The following is a 16,772-nucleotide window of genomic DNA, read 5'->3' as shown; positions in this document are numbered from 1 at the left end:
TTGGCCTTAAGCCATGGACTTGCCCTAAAACATGACCTCATCCTGAAGGAGCTCAGCATCCTAAAGACTTTATCCTGTCCTGCTGGAGAACATAGCCCTGGCAACATGGCCATGAGAGACTGAATATATAAACCGAATATGGCTAGGCCATGGATGAAAACAGAACTCTGACCTACAACCTGCCCAGGAAACCAACACAAATCTACAATAACAACTCAGGAAGCAAACCTACGGTGAGTTAGACTTGCAGGCCACATGGCCATCTTTAGCAACAATCTAAACCCTGGCTTCTGTAACAGTTGGCTCCAAATAACCTGGACGTGGTTGATAACTGATTGATAACAGACAACTTCTCTAATTTGGCATGCACGTTAATGACTGCCCATGTCCCCAGACCCTTCAGTCTTAAGAAGCAAAAGCCTTACACTGCTGGTGGAGGGATAGTGAAATCTGCAACCCCAGGGCACAGGCAAAAGCCCATTGTTTCTGGAGAGAAGGGCACAAGAAAAAACACTTTGCCCTGGGAGTAAAGCGGAAATGCACCTTGGGCCCTGCTGGATCTGACCCTGATGCTAAACAGAAGCTGCAGCTGCTACAGAGGTACAGAGAACTCCCCAGCAAGACCAATCACAGGCACAAGTCCAAGTTATCAGGGTAGGAAGGCAGGCAACATCCCACCCCTGAAACCAGGTGCAGAGAACCTGCCCCAGACTGAGACTAGACCAGGACAACAGAGACGGCCTCAGACTTCCAGCATGAGCCTGGCATCAAGCAGCAAACAGGAGCACTGTATGTGTGTGGTGTGAGGTAAGGGCCCAACAGCATCTCTTTGCATGGATATCCAGTTATCCCAGCACTGTTTGTTGGAAAAGTTTTGGCAATGAATTGCTTTAGCGTCTTTGTTAAAAGTCAGTTGACCATAAATATAAGGATTTATATCTGGACTGTCAAATTCTGTTCTGTTTATCTTTACAACAGTGTCTTATTGCCTTGATAAGTGCAGCTTTATAGTAAGTTGTGAAGTTGGGATCTGAACACTCTCTATAACAGAATGGTGGCCTCCAAGAAGATATGTCCACATCCTAATCTCTGGAAACTGTGAATTCAATTTTATTTGGAGAAAGAGTCTTTGCAGATGCAATTAAGTGAAATATTTTAAGATGAGATGGTGCTGGATTATCAGAGTGGGCTCTAAATCTAATAACAAATGTTCCTATGAGAGATGCACAGAGGAGAAAATAGAGCAGAAGAGCATGCCAGGCTGCAGGCAGAGAGCAGGGCGATGTGGCCACAGCCAAGGAATGCCAAGAGCCACCAGAAGCCCAGAAGCTGGAAGGGAACAGAGACAAAATCTCGACTGAACCTCTGATAGGCGTGCAGCCCTGCTGACACCTAATTGCAGACTTCTGGCCACCAAAACTGTGGGAGAACACATTCTGCTGTTTTAAGTGACCTAGTCTGTGATACTTTGTTCAGGCAACCCTAGCTGACTAACACAGTATCCTCCAACTCTGTTCTTACTCAAGATTGCTGTGGTTGGCCAGGCACAGTGACACACGCTTGTAATCCCAGCACTTTGAGAGGTCAAGGTGGGTGGATCACTTGAGGTCAGGAGCTCAAGACCAGCCTGGCCAACATGGCAAAACCCCATCTCTACTAAAAATACAAAAATTAGCCCAGCATGGTGGCATATGCCTGTAATCCCAGCTACTTGGGAGGCCAAGGCAGTAGAATTACTTGAATCCAGGAGGTGGAGGTTGCAGTGAGCCATGATCGCACTATTGCTTTCCAGCCTGGGCAAAAGAGAGCAACTCCATCTCAAAACAAAACCAAAAACAACCCAAAAAAGCAAACAAAGATTGCTGTGGTCATTCTGAGTCTTTTGAATTTCCATACAGTTTTTTAGATCGGCTTCTCAGTTTCTGGAGAAAAAAAAATTCTGGAATGGTGATAAGGATTCCGTTAAAACTGTAAATCAATTTGGGGAGAACTGTCATCTTAACAATGTTGAGTCCTCCAATTCATGAACATGGAGCATATATCTATTTAAATAGTTCTTTAATTTCCATAAGCAATGTTTCGTCATTTTCCATCTATGAGCCTAGTACCTCTTTGTTAAATTTACTCTGAAGTATTTTATGTTTTTGATGATAACGTGAAAGTATTGTATTCTTAAATTTTTATTTCAGATTACTTATTGCTAGTGTATAGAAAAAAACTGACTTTTGTATGTTGACTCTAACTTTGTTGTATTTGTTTATTAGTTCTAATAGGACTTTTTGTGGATTCTTTTAGTTCTTTTAGTTTCTATTGGTTCTAATAGGATTCTTTGCGGATGCAAAAGATAATGTTATCTGCAAACAGAGACAATTTTACCTCTTTCTTTGTAATTTGGACGTCTTTTATTTCTTTTTCTTACTACATTTCTCTGGCTAGAACCTCCAATAAAATATCAGGTAGAAGTGATGAAAGCACTTGTCTTGTAACTTGACCTTAGGAGGAAAGCATACAATCTTTCACCACTAAGTTTGATCTTTGCTATAGATTTTTCCTAGATACTCTTTATTAAGTTGGGAAATTTACTTTCTATTCCAATTTTACTGGCAGTTTTTTCTTTTTAATCATGAATAAGTATTGGATTTTGTTATATGCTTTTTCAGCATCTATTGAGATGATTGTATGATTTTTATCCTTTCTTCTATTGAATCATATTTTATTAATTTATTTTTGGTTAACCAGCCTTTCCTGGGAGAAATTCCACTTGGTCATGGTGTATAGTTATTTTTATTTATATGCTACTGGATTCAGTTTGCTAGTATTTTGTTGAGGATTTTTGCATCTATATTTACAAGGAATATTGGTTTCCTTTTCTTGTGATGTCTTCGTGTGATTTGGTATCAGGACAATATTGACTGCATAGAATGAGTTGGAAAGTGTTCTCACATCTTCACTTTTTTGATTTGCTTTGGACAAAAGTTAACTTTTCTCCAAACATTTGTTAGAGTTCACCAATGAGACCAGCTGGACGTTGGCTTTTCTTTGTGGGAAATTTCCAGATTACTAATGAAATCTCTTCACTTGATATAGGTATTAATATAATTCAGATTTTCTATTTCTTCAGTTTTGGTCATTTGTGATTTATAGAAAATAATTTAATTTAGATTATCTAATTACTTGGCCACAGTAGTCTCTTATAATACATTTTATTTCTATAAGACTGGTAGTAATGTCCCCTTTCTCCTGATTTTAGTAGTTTGAGGTTTTTTTTTGCTCTTAGTCTACAAAAGGTTTGTCAATTTTGTTGATCTTTTCAAAGAACCAGCTTTTGTTTTTTTAATCTTCTTGATTGTTTTTCTATTATTTTTTGTTAATTTCTACTTTACGCTTTACAGTTCCTCTCCTTATACTGGTTTGGGTTTAGTTAGTTTGTTTTTTCTAGTTTTTTTAGGGTGGAGGTTTAGGCTGTGGATCTGAAATTTTTCTTCTTTTTTTAACGTAGGCATAAATTTTCCTTTGAGCCACTGCTTCTCTACATACCACAGTTTTGGTATCTTCTGTTTCTGTTTTCATTCCTATCAACATACCTTCTAATTTCCCTTGCAATTTACCCTTTGATCCTTTGTTATGTAGGTGCGTGTTGCTTAATTCCACGTATGTGTAAATTTCCCAAATTTACTTCTGTCTTTGACTCCTGATTTCATCCCATGTGGTCAGAGAACATATTTTGCTGATCTCAGTTCTTTTAAATTTATTGAGACTGGTTTTATGGCCTAACATATGGTCTATCCTGGAGGAATGTCCAGTGTGCACTTGAGAAGAATACATATTCTGCTGTTGTTGAGTGAAATGTTCTATAGATGTCTGTTAGGTTTAGTCGATTTGTGGTGTTGTTCAAGTCTTCTTTTTCCTTATTTTGTCTAACTGCTGCATACATTAGTGAAAGTGAGGTATTGACATCTCTAACTATTTTAGTTGAATTGCCTATTTTTATCTTTAATTCTGAGTTTTGTCTTCATGTCTCTTAGGACTATGTTGTTAGGTGCATACATGTTTGTGATTGCTATATCCTCTTGATGGATTGACACTTTCATCATTATAAAATGTCATCTCTGTTTCTAGTAAATTTTTGTCTTAAAATTCATTTTGTCTGGTATCAATATAGCCACTCTAACTCTGTTTATATTTTCATGGTACATCTGTTTCCATTTATCAATATTTTCTACCTGTTTGTGTCTTTGCATCTACATTATGTCTCTTATAGATTGCATATAGTTGGATCATACTTTTTATTCATTCTGCCAATCCTTGTATTTTAACTGGAGTTTTAATCCAATTGATATGATATTTCATGTCATTATTATTATTATTTTCTTCAACTTTTATTTTAAGTTTGGGGTACATGTGCAGGATGTGCACGTTTGTTACATAGGTAATCAGGTACCATGCTGGTTTCCAGCACAGATCATGTCCTTATTGATAAGGTAGGATTTGTTCATCATTTTGCTGTCTGTTTTCTATGTCTCATGCCCTTTTTGTTCCTATTTTCCACCATTACTGACTTATTTTGTTTTAAATGGATATTTTCTAGTGTACCATTTTTAAACTTTTCCATTTCTTTTACTATGTATTTTTGAGTTATTCTCTTCATTGTTGCATGTAGATTACAATTATTATCTCTATTTATAACAATTTAGTCTAGATTAATACAAAGTTAATTTTACTACTACACAAAATCTTTGCTTTCCTCTAGCTCTATGTCTTCTCCACTCTTTTATGTTGTTATTGTCATACAAAATACAACCATATACATTGTTTTCTCATCAACATAGATTTATAATTATTGGTTTGTAAAGTTTTCTTTTAAATTAGAGAGGAGAAAAAAATTACAGAGATACATTCATATTTTTTTTGGATTTACCTATATAGTTACATTTACCAGTGCTCTTTGTTTCTTTATGTAGATTTGAGTTACTATCTAATGCCCTTTCTTTTCAGCATGAAGAATTCCTACAGTATTTTTTGTATGGCTGATATTATGGTAATAGGTTTTTTTCAGTTTTTGTTTATCTGAAAATATATTTATTTCTTCTTTATTTTAAGGATAGTTTTGCTGGCTATAAAACTATTGGTTGACAGTCTTTGCTATTAACCCTTTCAGATGCTATGTCACTTTTTTCTGGCCTCCACAGTTTCTGAGGAGAAGTCAGCAGTTAGTCTTATTTGAAAACCATTGTTTTTTATAAGTAATTTTCTCTTACTGCTTTCAATATGTTCTTTTTGTCTTCAACTTTTATCAGTTTGACTATAATGTGTTTAGGTGTGGATCTCTTTGAGTTTAATCTACTGGGATTTTGTCAAGCCTCTTGGATGTGTATATTAAAGCTTTTCATCCAACTTGGGAACCTTTTAGTCATTATTTCTTCAATTATTTTCTGCCTCATTCTCTTTTTCATTTGGGGGTTCTGATTATGCATATGTTAGTACATGTGATGATTTTTACAGATATCTGAGATGCTGTCCATTTTATCTTCATTCTTTTACTTCTGTTCCCTATACTCAATGATCTCTATTGGTCTATTTTTAAGTTTACCAATTTCCTTTTTTTCTCTCTCTCTGCCACCACTGAGAGAGAGAGAGAGAGAGAGAGAGAGAGAGAGAGTGAGAGAGAGAGTTTTTATTAGAGTAACATTCAAAACAGTTGATCATTCCATCCTTTTAATTTTATTATTATTATTTTTTATTATTCTTTAAGTTCTGGGATACATGTGCAGAATGTGCAGATTTGTTACATAGGTATACATGTGCCATGAGGGTTTGCTGCACCCATCAACCCATCATCTAAGGTATTTCTCGTAATGCTATCCCTCCCCTAGCGCCCCACCCCATGACAGGCCTTGGTGTGTGACGTTCCCCTTCCTGTGTCCATGTGTTCTCATTGCTCAATTCCCACTTATGAGTGAGAATATGTGGTGTTTGGTTTTCTTTTCCTGTGTTAGTTTCCTGAGAATGATGGTTTCCAGCTTCATCTATGTCCCTGCAAAGGACATGAACTCATTCTTTTTTATGGCTGCATAGTATTCCATGGTGTATATGTGCCACATTTTCTTTACCCAGTCTATCATTGATGGGCATTTGGGTTGGTTCCAAGTCTTTGTTATTTTGAACAGTGCTGCAATAAACACACGTGTGAATGTGCCTTTATAGTAGAATGATTTATAATCCCTTGGGTATATACTTAGTAATGGGATTGCTGGGTCAAATGGTATTTCTGGTTCTAGATCCTTGAGGAATCGCCACACTGTCTTCCACAATGGTTGAACTAATTTACACTCCCACCAACAGTGTAAAAGTGTTCCTATTTCTCCACATCCTCCCCAGCATCTGTTGTTTTCTTACTTTTTAATGATTGCCATTCTAACTGGTGTGAGATGGGATCTCATTGTGGTTTTGATTTGTATTTCTCTAATGACCAGCGATGATGACCTTTTTTTCATATGTTTGTTGGCCTCACAAATGTCTTCTTTTGAGAAGTGTCTGTTCATATCCTTCACCCACTTTTTGATGGAGTTGTTTATTTTTTCTTGTAAATTTGTTCAAGTTCTTTATAGTTTCTGGATATTAGCCCTTTGTCGGATGGATAGATTGCAAAAATTTTCTCCCATTCTGTAGGTTGCCTGTTCACTATGATGGTGGTTTCTTTTGCTGTGCAGAAGCTCTTGAGTTTAATTAGATCCCATTTGTCAATTTTGGCTTTTGTTGCCATTGCTTTTGGTGTTTTATTCATGAAGTCTTTGCCTATGTCTATGTCCTGTATGGTATTGCCTAGGTTTTCTTCTAAGGTTTTTATGGTTTTAGGTCTTATGTTTAAGTCTTTAATCCATCTTGAGTTAATTTTTGTGTAAGGTGTAAGGAAGGGGTCCAGTTTCAGTTTTCTTGCATATGGCTAGCCAGTTTTCCCAACACCATTTATTAAATAGGGAATCCTTTCCCCATTGCTTGTTTTTGTCAGGTTTGTCAAAGATCAGATTGTTGATAAAGGGGAGATCACCACTGATCCCACAGAAATACAAACTACCATCAGAGAATACTATAAACACCTCTATGCAAATAAATTAGAAAATCTATAAAATAAAATAAAATAAAATAAATTCCTCTAATTTTTTGGCCAAATAATATTCCATTATATGGATATACCACTTTGTTTATCCATTCATTAGTTGATGGGCATTTGGATTATTTCCACCTTTTGGCTATTAAAATTTTTATCAGGTACATGCACTCTCCCAAGACTAAACTAGGAAGAAGTTGAATCCCTCAATAGACCAATAACAAGTTCTGAATTTGAGGCAGTGATTAATAGCCTACCAACCAAAAAAAGCCCAAGACCAGACGGATTCATAGCCAAATTCTACCAGAGGTACCAAGAGGAGCTGATGCCATTCCTTTTGAAACTATTCCAAACAATAGAAAAAGAGAGACTCCTCCCTAAGTCATTTTATTAGGCCAGCATCATCCTGATACCAAAACCTGGCAGAGACACAACAAAAAAAGAAAATTTCAGGCCAGTACCCCCGATGAACATCAATGCGAAAATCCTCAGTAAAATACTGCCAAACCGAATCCAGCAGCACATCAAAAAGCTTATCCACCATGATCAAATCGGCTTCATCCCTGGGATGCAAGCCTGGTTCAACATACACAAATCAATAAATGTAATCCATCACATAAACAGAACCAATGACATGATTATCTCAATAGATGCAGAAAAGGCCTTTGATAAAATTCAGCACCGCTTCATGCTAAAAACTTTCAATAAACTAGGTACTGATGGGACATATCTCAAAATAAGAGCTATTTATGACAAACTCACAGCCAATATCATACTGAATGGGCAAAAACTGGAAGCATTCCCTTTGAAAACCAGCACAAGACAAGGATGCCCTCTCTCACCACTCCTATTCAACATAATATTGGAAGTTCTGGCCAGGGGAATCAGGCAAGAGAAAGAAATAAAGGGTATTCAAATAGGAAGAGAGAAAGTCAAATTGTCTCTGCAGATGACATGATTGTATACTTAGAAAACCACATCATCTCAGCCCCAAATCTCCTTAAGCTGATAAGCAACTTCAGCAAAGTCTCAGGATACAAAATTAATGTGCAAAAACCACAAGCATTCATATACACCAGTAACAGAGAACCAAATTATGAGTGAACTGCCATTCACAATTGCTACAAGGAGAATAAAATACCTAGGAATACCATTAGGAATACCATTTACAAGCAATGTGAAGGATCTCTCCAAAGAGAACTACAAAACACTGCTCAATGAAATGAGAGGACACAAATGGAAAAACATTCAATGTTTATGGATAGAAAAAAATCAATATTGCGAATGGCCATACTACCCAAAGTAATTTATAGATTCAATGCTATCCCTATCAAACTACCATTGGCTTTCTTCACAGAATTAGAAAAAAACTATTTTAAATTCCATGTGGAATCAAAACAGAGCCCATATAGCCAAGACAATGCTAAGCAAAAAGAACAAAGCTGGAGGCATCATGCTACCTGACTTCAAACTATACTACAAGGCTACAGTAACCAAAACAGCATGGTACTGGTACCAAAATGGATATATAGACCATGGAACAGAACAGAGGCCTCAGAAATAATGCCACACATCTACATCCATCTTCTTTTAAAAAAATAGTTTTATTGAGATATACTTCACATAATGTAAAATGTATCCATTAAAAAAGTTCAGGTTCAGTTGTCTTTAATATACTTACAAATAAGTGCAACCAGCACCACAATAAACTTCAGAATTTTTTTTTTTTTTTTTTTTGGTAAAACAAGAACCACTCAGACTGCATTGTCTTTCTCTTACTCTCCAAGAGGAAGACAAGAACGATCACCAATGGTAAATGGCAGCTGCAGCAAAGCAACACCAAGCGCCAGCTTCGTGCTCAGAAGAGAACTCTGTGCCTCCTCCTCATAGTTTCTGGTGCTCTACACATTCAGAGAAACTTCTCTAGTAATGAACTGTAGAAATGATCCCTGAAAGTATAGTCTTCAGAACATTTTTATTACTTCAGAAAGAAACTTGTATTCTTTAACTATCATCCTCCTACTTTCCATATGCTCTTCCTCCCAGGCCTAAGCAACTACTAATGTACTATCTGTCTCTATAAATTTTCCAATTGTGGACATTTCATATAAATGGAATTATATAATTTGTGACCTCTTGTGAGGCTTTCTTTACTTAGCATACTTTTTTTCAAGGTTTACCCATATCATAGCATGTATCAATACTTAATTTCCTTTTATGGCCAAATAATATTCCATTATATGGATATACCACATTTTGTTTATCCATTCATTAGTTGACAGCCATTTGGATTGTTTCCACCTTTTGGCTATTAAAATTTTTATCAGGTATATGATTTGCAAATATTTTCTACCATTCTGTGGGTTGTCTTTTCGCTTCCTTAATAGCACCCTTTGGAAAAAAAAAAAACCAAAATGAAACAAAACAAACAAACAAAAACAACTGAACCAAAAAAAAAAACCATTGATGAAGTCTGATATGTCTGGTTTTACTTTGGTTGCTTGTGCTTTTGATGTTATATCTAAGATCCATTGCCAAATCAAAGATTATGAAGATTTTACCCCCTTTGTTTCCTTCTAGAATTCTGTAGTTTCAGTTTTTACATTTAGAAGTTCGATCCATTTTGAGTTAACTTTTATATACAGTGTAAGGTAAGGGTCCAACTTCATTCTTTTGCATGTGGATATCTAGTTGTCTCAGCACCATTTGTCAAAAGACCATTCTTTCTCCAATGGGTGGACTTGGATTCTTGTCAAAAATCAGTTTACCATAGAAACATGGGTTTATTTCTAGACTGTCAATTCTATTCCATTAATCTATTCATCTACCCTTCTCCCAGTACTGTACTATAGCGATTATTCTTGCTTTGTAGTAGGTTTTGAAGTCAGGAAGTGTGAGCCTTTCTACTTTGGTTTTCTTTTTAAAGAGTATTTTTGCTATTTTGAATCTCTTGAATTGCATATGAATTTTAGAACCAGCTTGTCAGTTTCTACAAAAAAAAAAAAAAAAGAAAGAAAGAAAAAAAAAGCTGAGATTCTGAGATTCTGACAGGGATTGTGTTGAATTCATAGATCAATTTGGGGAGTATAGCCATCTTAACAATATTAAGTCTTTCAATACAGGAACATGGGATGTTTTCCCATATATTTAGAGTTGTATTAATTTTCTTTCAACAATGTTTTGTGGTTTTCAGAGTATAAGCTTTGCAATTCTTTTGTTAAGCTTAGTCCTATTTCATTTTTATTATGCTTTTGTAAATGCAATTATTTTCTTAATTTCATTTTTAGATTGTTTATTGCAAGTGTATAGAAATACAAGTAATTTTTATGTATTGGTCTTATATCCTAAAACCTTACTGAATTTGTTTACAAGTTCTAATAGTTTTTTAAAGTGGGTTATTCATAATCTATCTATCTATCTATCTATCTATCTATCTATCTATCTATATGTTGTATATACATTATATATACACATTATACATATATACACACACAAGATCATGACATATGTAAATAGAGATAGTTTTACCTTTTTTCCCCCAATCTAAATGTCTTTCGTTTTCTTTCCTTGCTAATTGCTCTGGTTGGAAACCCCAATACGATGCTGAATAGAAATAAGGAGAACAGACATTCTTGTCTTGGTCTTGATCTTATAGAGAAAGAATCCAGTCTTTCACCATTAAATATGATGTTAGCTGTAAGTTTTTCTAAGATGCCCTTTGTCAGTTTCGGAAAAAAATATCTTATATTCCTAGCTTTTTGCGTGTTTTCATCATAATGTTTATTGGGTTTTGTCATGTAGTTTTTCTGCATAGAGATGATCATGTAGTTTTTGTTTTTTAATTCTATTGATATAGTGTGTTGTATTAACTGATTTTTGTATGTTAAACCAACTTTGTATTCTTGGGATAAATCTCACTTGGTCATGGTGTAGAATTATTTTTATATGTTGCTGGATATAGTTTGCCACTATTTTGTTGAGGATTTTACATGCATAGTAATAAGAGATACTGGTCTGTAGTTTTCTCTTCTTGTGATGTCTTTCTTTGGTTTTGGTATCAGGGTAATACTGGTCTCAGAATATTCATAATTTTTGAAGTGATTCCTCTTCTTCTACTTCTTGGAAGAGTTTGTGAAGAATTGGTATTCATTCTTTAAAAATGTTTGGACTCTGATTCTTTCTTATGTGAGTTCAAATTCATTCTCGATCTCTCTAGTGAATTTTTTATTTTAGGTGTTGTACTTTTAAGCTCCCAAATGTATGCATTTATTTAAATTATTTGTCTCCCAAATCTAACATCTAGGTGCCTTTAGGGACATTTTCTGTTGGTTGGTCTTTTTCCTTTGAATGGGCTCTGTGTTTCCATTTTTTTGCATATGCCATAATTGCTTGTTGAAAACTGGACATTTTAGATAACACGCTGTAACAATCTGTCATTAGTTTCTCCCCTTCCAGGAATTGTTCTTGATAGGTCTTTCTTTTCTCTTTTTGCTTGCTTTTGTTTTTATTTTTGCTGCCTGTTTGTTTAGTGGCTTTCCTGGCATAACTCTGTTTCCTGTACTATGCAGCCACTAAATTCCTTGTTCCCCACCTTTTTATCAGTTTGTTTATATCTTTAAGCCTGGCCTCCTAGGGTTCAGTCCTCTGTCAATACAATTTATTGCTCAGCAAGCGATCGATCAGATTTTCTTAACTGCCTTGAGCATCGGTTCTCCATCCTTTGCCAAAGTTACCTGTGTGGGAATGTACATACTTTCAAACTTCAAGTAGTTTAAAAACCCTCTCGTTTCCACTTCCTGCTTCTGTAGGGCCTCAAGGTCAGCAGTGAGTGACAGGGCCTCCTCCTTCCCCAGGTCTTTCTTGGACATGTATGTAGCCCTGCGCACGTAGGAATACAGAGCTCTTCAAGTTCCCTGTGGCTTTCTAGTTCTATAGGTCTCCGTTTTCAATTTTTGGCCAGGCTCTCCTTAGCCCCAACTGAAATCACAGCCTTAGGCCACAGCAATGTTGCCAGCAGATTCTTACCGTTTTCAGTAGTGCCCTGGGCACGAAGTTTTATTTGCAGAGCTGAGTTCACAGACAAGTCACATAGCAACAACATCACAGGAATAGAGATTTTCTAGGCAGCTTCTGGTTGAGTTAAACTACTGACTGTTCTCTGAGTACAGGCCCTTTTTAAAAAAAATTTTTTTGAGGCAGGGTCTCACTCTGTTGCCCAGGCTGGAGTGCAGTGGCCCGATCATGGCTCACTGCAGCCTCGACCTCCTGGGCTCAAGTGATCCTCCCACCTCAGCCTCCTGAGTAAGTGGGATCACAGGTGCATATCACCGTGCCTAGCTAATTCTTAAAAACTTTTTGGTAGAGACAGGATCTTGCTATGCTGCCAGGGCTAGTCCCAAACTCCTAGGCTCAAGTGATCTTTCTGCCTCAGTCTCCCAAAGTACTGGGATTGCAGGGGTGATCCACTGTGCCTGACAAAATAAAAATTACTTTTAACTGACACATAGTGATTGTGTGTGTGTGTGTGTGTGTGTATACATATACAGATGTTTCAATGCATGCAATGTTAATGATCAGATCATGGTAATTAGAATAGCCATCATCTCAAACATTTATTATTTCTCTGTGTTGGGAACATTCAATATCCTCTCTTCCAGCTACAGGGTTTTAAAGCGGTCAGTCCTCTTTTGGCTGCGAGAATGTTGGCTTTTCACCACCACTGCACCTCTGAGCTGGAGCGTGAGAGAGTGTGAGAATAGCCCCAAGTTAAATACGCCACAGACCCACGGGTATTAAGGTTCAGTAATTGGTAATTGGTGTTTTTCAGCTTGTTCTTGTGTGTAGTTAATTTCCAGAATTCTAAAATGGTCAAACGTTATTGTTTTGCAAGTATTTTTGCTGCTTTTGGGGGAGAGCGGGTTTATGGAATTTCCTAGTCACGTCATGTTCAGCACAACACTTTTCAGTTTCATCACGTTCCACATATCCGTAGTTTGTTTATATTTTCGAGTACAAGTCCATTTTATGGATCTACTTCAGTCTGTTTGCGCGTTTCATTGGTTAAATAAAATTTGTGTTATTTCCAATTTTTGGTGATTATGAATAAAACCACCGCAAACTTATACATTTAAGTGTTTGTGTGAACATAACATCTTTTCACTTTCTCTGGGTAAATACCTTGAAGGAGGATTGCTGGGTTGTGGGGTAAGTGTGTCTAAAGCGATAAGAAACTGCAATTGCAATCTTGTTTTCAAAGCAGTTGTAATATTTTGCATTCCAATCAGCAAAAATGAAAAAGAGTATCTCAATCGCTCCACACCCTCATTATCACCATGGTATTCTTGTTTTTTCTTCTTAAAAGAAAGGATGCCTCGGTGGCCCCCACCTTGCTGAGCAGGAGCCAAGTTGGCTCTTGGTTGTCAGCAGCAGAATCTGCAAGGGTCAAGCTTCTTTTAATCAAATCTAGAAGTTTGCTTACCAGCGTGGTTGTCTAAACTTCCCCAGGGAAGATACTGTCTGAGCTCTGCATCGAGTCTGCTCCCATCTGGATCCAAGGAGCTCACAAGACCCTCCGAGGCCCCAGCAGGGCCACTCAGGCTGCAGGTGAGCCATTCCCAGGTGAACCACTGCCTTCTCCTGCTCTCCGCTGCAGGTGTGGGCTGCAGGTGTGGGCAAATCCCCCCGTTCTGTCTCCATGGGTGTCTCCTGCGTCAGGAGGGAGAGGCCCCTTGGTCTTGGAGTGCCTAGGAGGGGTGGGGGCCAGCTCCAGCTGCAGCTACCCTTTCCAGGGCTTCTCAGGAATAAGCCATGAGCAAAAGCAGTTATCTCAGCTTGGAGGAACTTTGAGTCATCTGGATCAGTCCAGTTAAGTCACAGAACTGCACACTGAGGCACAAGCTCCAGAGGGAGCAAGGTCTATGAAGAAAGAAAGCTCAACACTGGTGTGGTCTGGGACAAGTCACTTCCCCTCTGTCTGGGGCTTCAGTCTCCCTGAGGCGAGTGGGTGACCCTGTTGCCCTCCAAGTTGCCTTCTGTCTGTGACATTCCAAGTCTGGGGTCTCCTGCCCCGCATCTGACCTAGAGTTAAACTGGATCACAATAAGTCTGGAATCATTGGAGAGTTTCTGGTTGCATGGCTGAGCCTCAAGGTTATAAAATGGAAATAATCCCTGCACCAAAGATACTGCTGTCCCTCTCTTACCCCCTACCCCTTCCCTTCCCTGCCCTGCCCTGCCCTACCCTATTTCTTCCTTCCTTCCCTCCCTCCCTTCTTCCCTCGCTCCCTTCCTCCCTCCTTCCCTTCTTCCCACCCTCTTTCCCTCCTTCCCCCTCCTCTCTTCTCTCCTCCCCTCCCCTTCCCTTCTCTTCATTCCCTCTTCCCTCCCTCCCTTCTTTTTCTCTCTGTGCCTCTCCCTCTCTGTCTCTGTTGTAAGGAGTTATCCTCCCCCTGTCCTTTCTTTCTGTGCCTCTCCCTCTCTGTCTCCATTGTAAGGAGTTTTACCTGCGACTGAGGGAGACTGATTTTAATTCTCCTCCTCTCCTGTGTCATTCACCTCAATTCTCCACTTACCTTCCCTTTCCTGCCTCCATGGCTGACTGCAGCACCTCCACCTGGGAGTCCCAATTGGTCTCTGCCAGAGGAAAGGACTGGGTCCCCATGAACCCTGGGCTTTGACACCACCGTGGAATTGAAGAACTGTAGACATGGAATTGCCCCAGGCGCTCAGGGAGGCCGCTGCAGACCTGGGATTCCTGATAGCCTGGGCTGCAAATGCTCACCCATCTTGCCATAGGGAAAGGGTTGCTGCAGTCCCGGGGGAAGAGCAGGCAGTAGGAAGGCAGGGACTGGGAAGGGTTTCAGCCTAACAGCAACCTGACACCCACTGTGTATCACCTGAGGCCGGCGCGGGGAGGACTTGGGACTGACCACGCTGCTTCCTTTGAGTCCTTGGCAAGGGATTCTGATGGAGGGGAGGCCAGACTGGGCTGGAGTGGGGCAGAGTGAGTCATGGCAGCGCCACCCACCTCACCGGGTGAGGTCGGAGTGTGGGCTCTTGCCTGAACACTCCTGGGCTTGCTGCCCTGGACTCCTGGCTGAGGGGCAAGAAGCTGGGGTCCCGCTCCCACTCGGGGTCTCTGCCTCCCTCCCAGTGCCCACTCCCTCACTCCCTCCTGCAGCTCCCCCTCTTCCGCCCCACCTCCCTCCACCTCCCTGCCTTGCTCACCATTTCCCATGGCGTCCATCACCAGGGGCAGTGGGGATGGAGTGGAGCCTGTGCCCAGACGGCCCTCCCGCCTTGGACCTCATCACGCCTTCCAAATGGAGCGGAGCGGTGGGATTCAAAGCTTCGCTGAGACTGCCAGGGAGGTGGGCTTTCAAAGAAACAGCAAATAAATGACCGCGGAAGTTGTGGCCCCTGAATAGGTTGCCACCAGCAGGCGTGAACACGGCTAGTGTCTTTGCCAGCACCCCCCAAAAAATCTTCCCCCCCCCTTTTTTTTTTTTTTTTTTTCCTGAAAGCCAGTTGGAACCTGGAAATCTGCTTTGGCGAGTTCTCGCCGCTTAGCAAAGCTCCTCAGCAAAGCAAACCTCGGGCAGTGCAGCTATGTTCATAGCGCCTTGCCAGGGGCGGCGTGCAGGGCCAAGTCCTTCCGAATTAAGTGACCCTGGGTTGTTCCAAGGCTCCCCCTCCGTAGTCTCACTGCTGGAGGGAGAGAGGAGCAGGTCTTGGGGTGGACCCCAAGGCAAGGAGAAACGGGGGTTAGTTATGAACGTGCTGTCATCAAGGTGTGGTATCTGGAACTGCGTTTCAAAATGACTTGGATGTCCTCATTGGGAAAAGGAAGAATCTTAGGCCGAGTGATGGAATTCACAGGTGCCATTTGCAGACACCTCCGAGGAAGTGAAAGGCTGGTCTCCCGGGGCTTGATTCCTAGACAGGCAGCGGCCAGCCTGGGATGCATCTCATGGGTGCACCAGGAGAATCAGGGGTATGTGAGGGCCTCAGAGACCTGACCTAGGACCTCACCTCCGCCCCCGGACAACCTCGTGAGCAATGTAGAGGAGCGTGGCTCACCCCACAGTCATCTCAGGAGCCGCTTATGAATATTGGAATGTTCTTCCTTAGATTAAGCCAAATTTGCCTCTCTGCACTTCACACAGGACAGTCACAGGCTTTTTCTGTTAAGCTGGTGGAGATTTTGCATAGCATCGGTTTAATCCTCCTCATTTCAAAGATGGAGAAACTGAGGCCCAGAAAGGGACAGTGACTTGCTCGGGGTTGAACAGTGGCAAAGCCAGGTCAATGCTCTTACATCAGCCCCACCCCTGGCCCTAGCTCTGGCCTCCAAGACCACTTGGCTGAGCTGTCCCATTCTCAGGGGGATGACCTCTCCCTGAGCTCTGTGACTCTGGCCTGGGCACAGACCTTCAGCCCCCTCCCAGTTCCAGCCCACACCCTGACCATCCTTGCTCAGGCACTTCCAGAAAAATCTCCAAGTCCATTGGTCAGCAGCCCTCAGACACTCAGGGTTCCTGGGCTCCCAACCCTCTCGCCAGGTCTAGAACTGCCCCCTGAGCCCCTCCCCTAGGCCTCCCTCCAGGCCCACTTTGCTGCCCCATTGTCCTTCTTACCCCAGACCCAGAGCTCACGTTGACCTTGGT

General features: G+C 40.2%; 1 long non-coding RNA gene and 1 other non-coding gene across 2 annotated transcripts in view; one reads left to right on the top strand and one right to left on the bottom strand.

Annotated features, from left to right (window-relative positions):
- The window catches only part of LOC103886503, a 32,318-nt gene extending 16,779 nt beyond the window's left edge, over positions 1–15,539 (top strand). The window contains exons 3-4 of the long non-coding RNA XR_650182.4: positions 13,613–13,711; positions 15,359–15,539. This is a non-coding gene — a long non-coding RNA (uncharacterized LOC103886503). The remainder of the gene's footprint in view (positions 1–13,612; positions 13,712–15,358) is intronic.
- Positions 8,858–9,073, bottom strand: LOC116276289. Its single transcript, XR_004185706.1, has one exon. It is a non-coding gene; the product is annotated as a small nucleolar RNA U3 (small nucleolar RNA).
- Positions 15,540–16,772: the final 1,233 nt, after the last annotated feature.

Source organism: Papio anubis, chromosome 7 (assembly GCF_008728515.1).
Source record: "Papio anubis isolate 15944 chromosome 7, Panubis1.0, whole genome shotgun sequence".
Classification (NCBI taxonomy): domain Eukaryota; kingdom Metazoa; phylum Chordata; class Mammalia; order Primates; family Cercopithecidae; genus Papio; species Papio anubis.
This window is presented reverse-complemented; position numbering and strand designations above follow the sequence as displayed.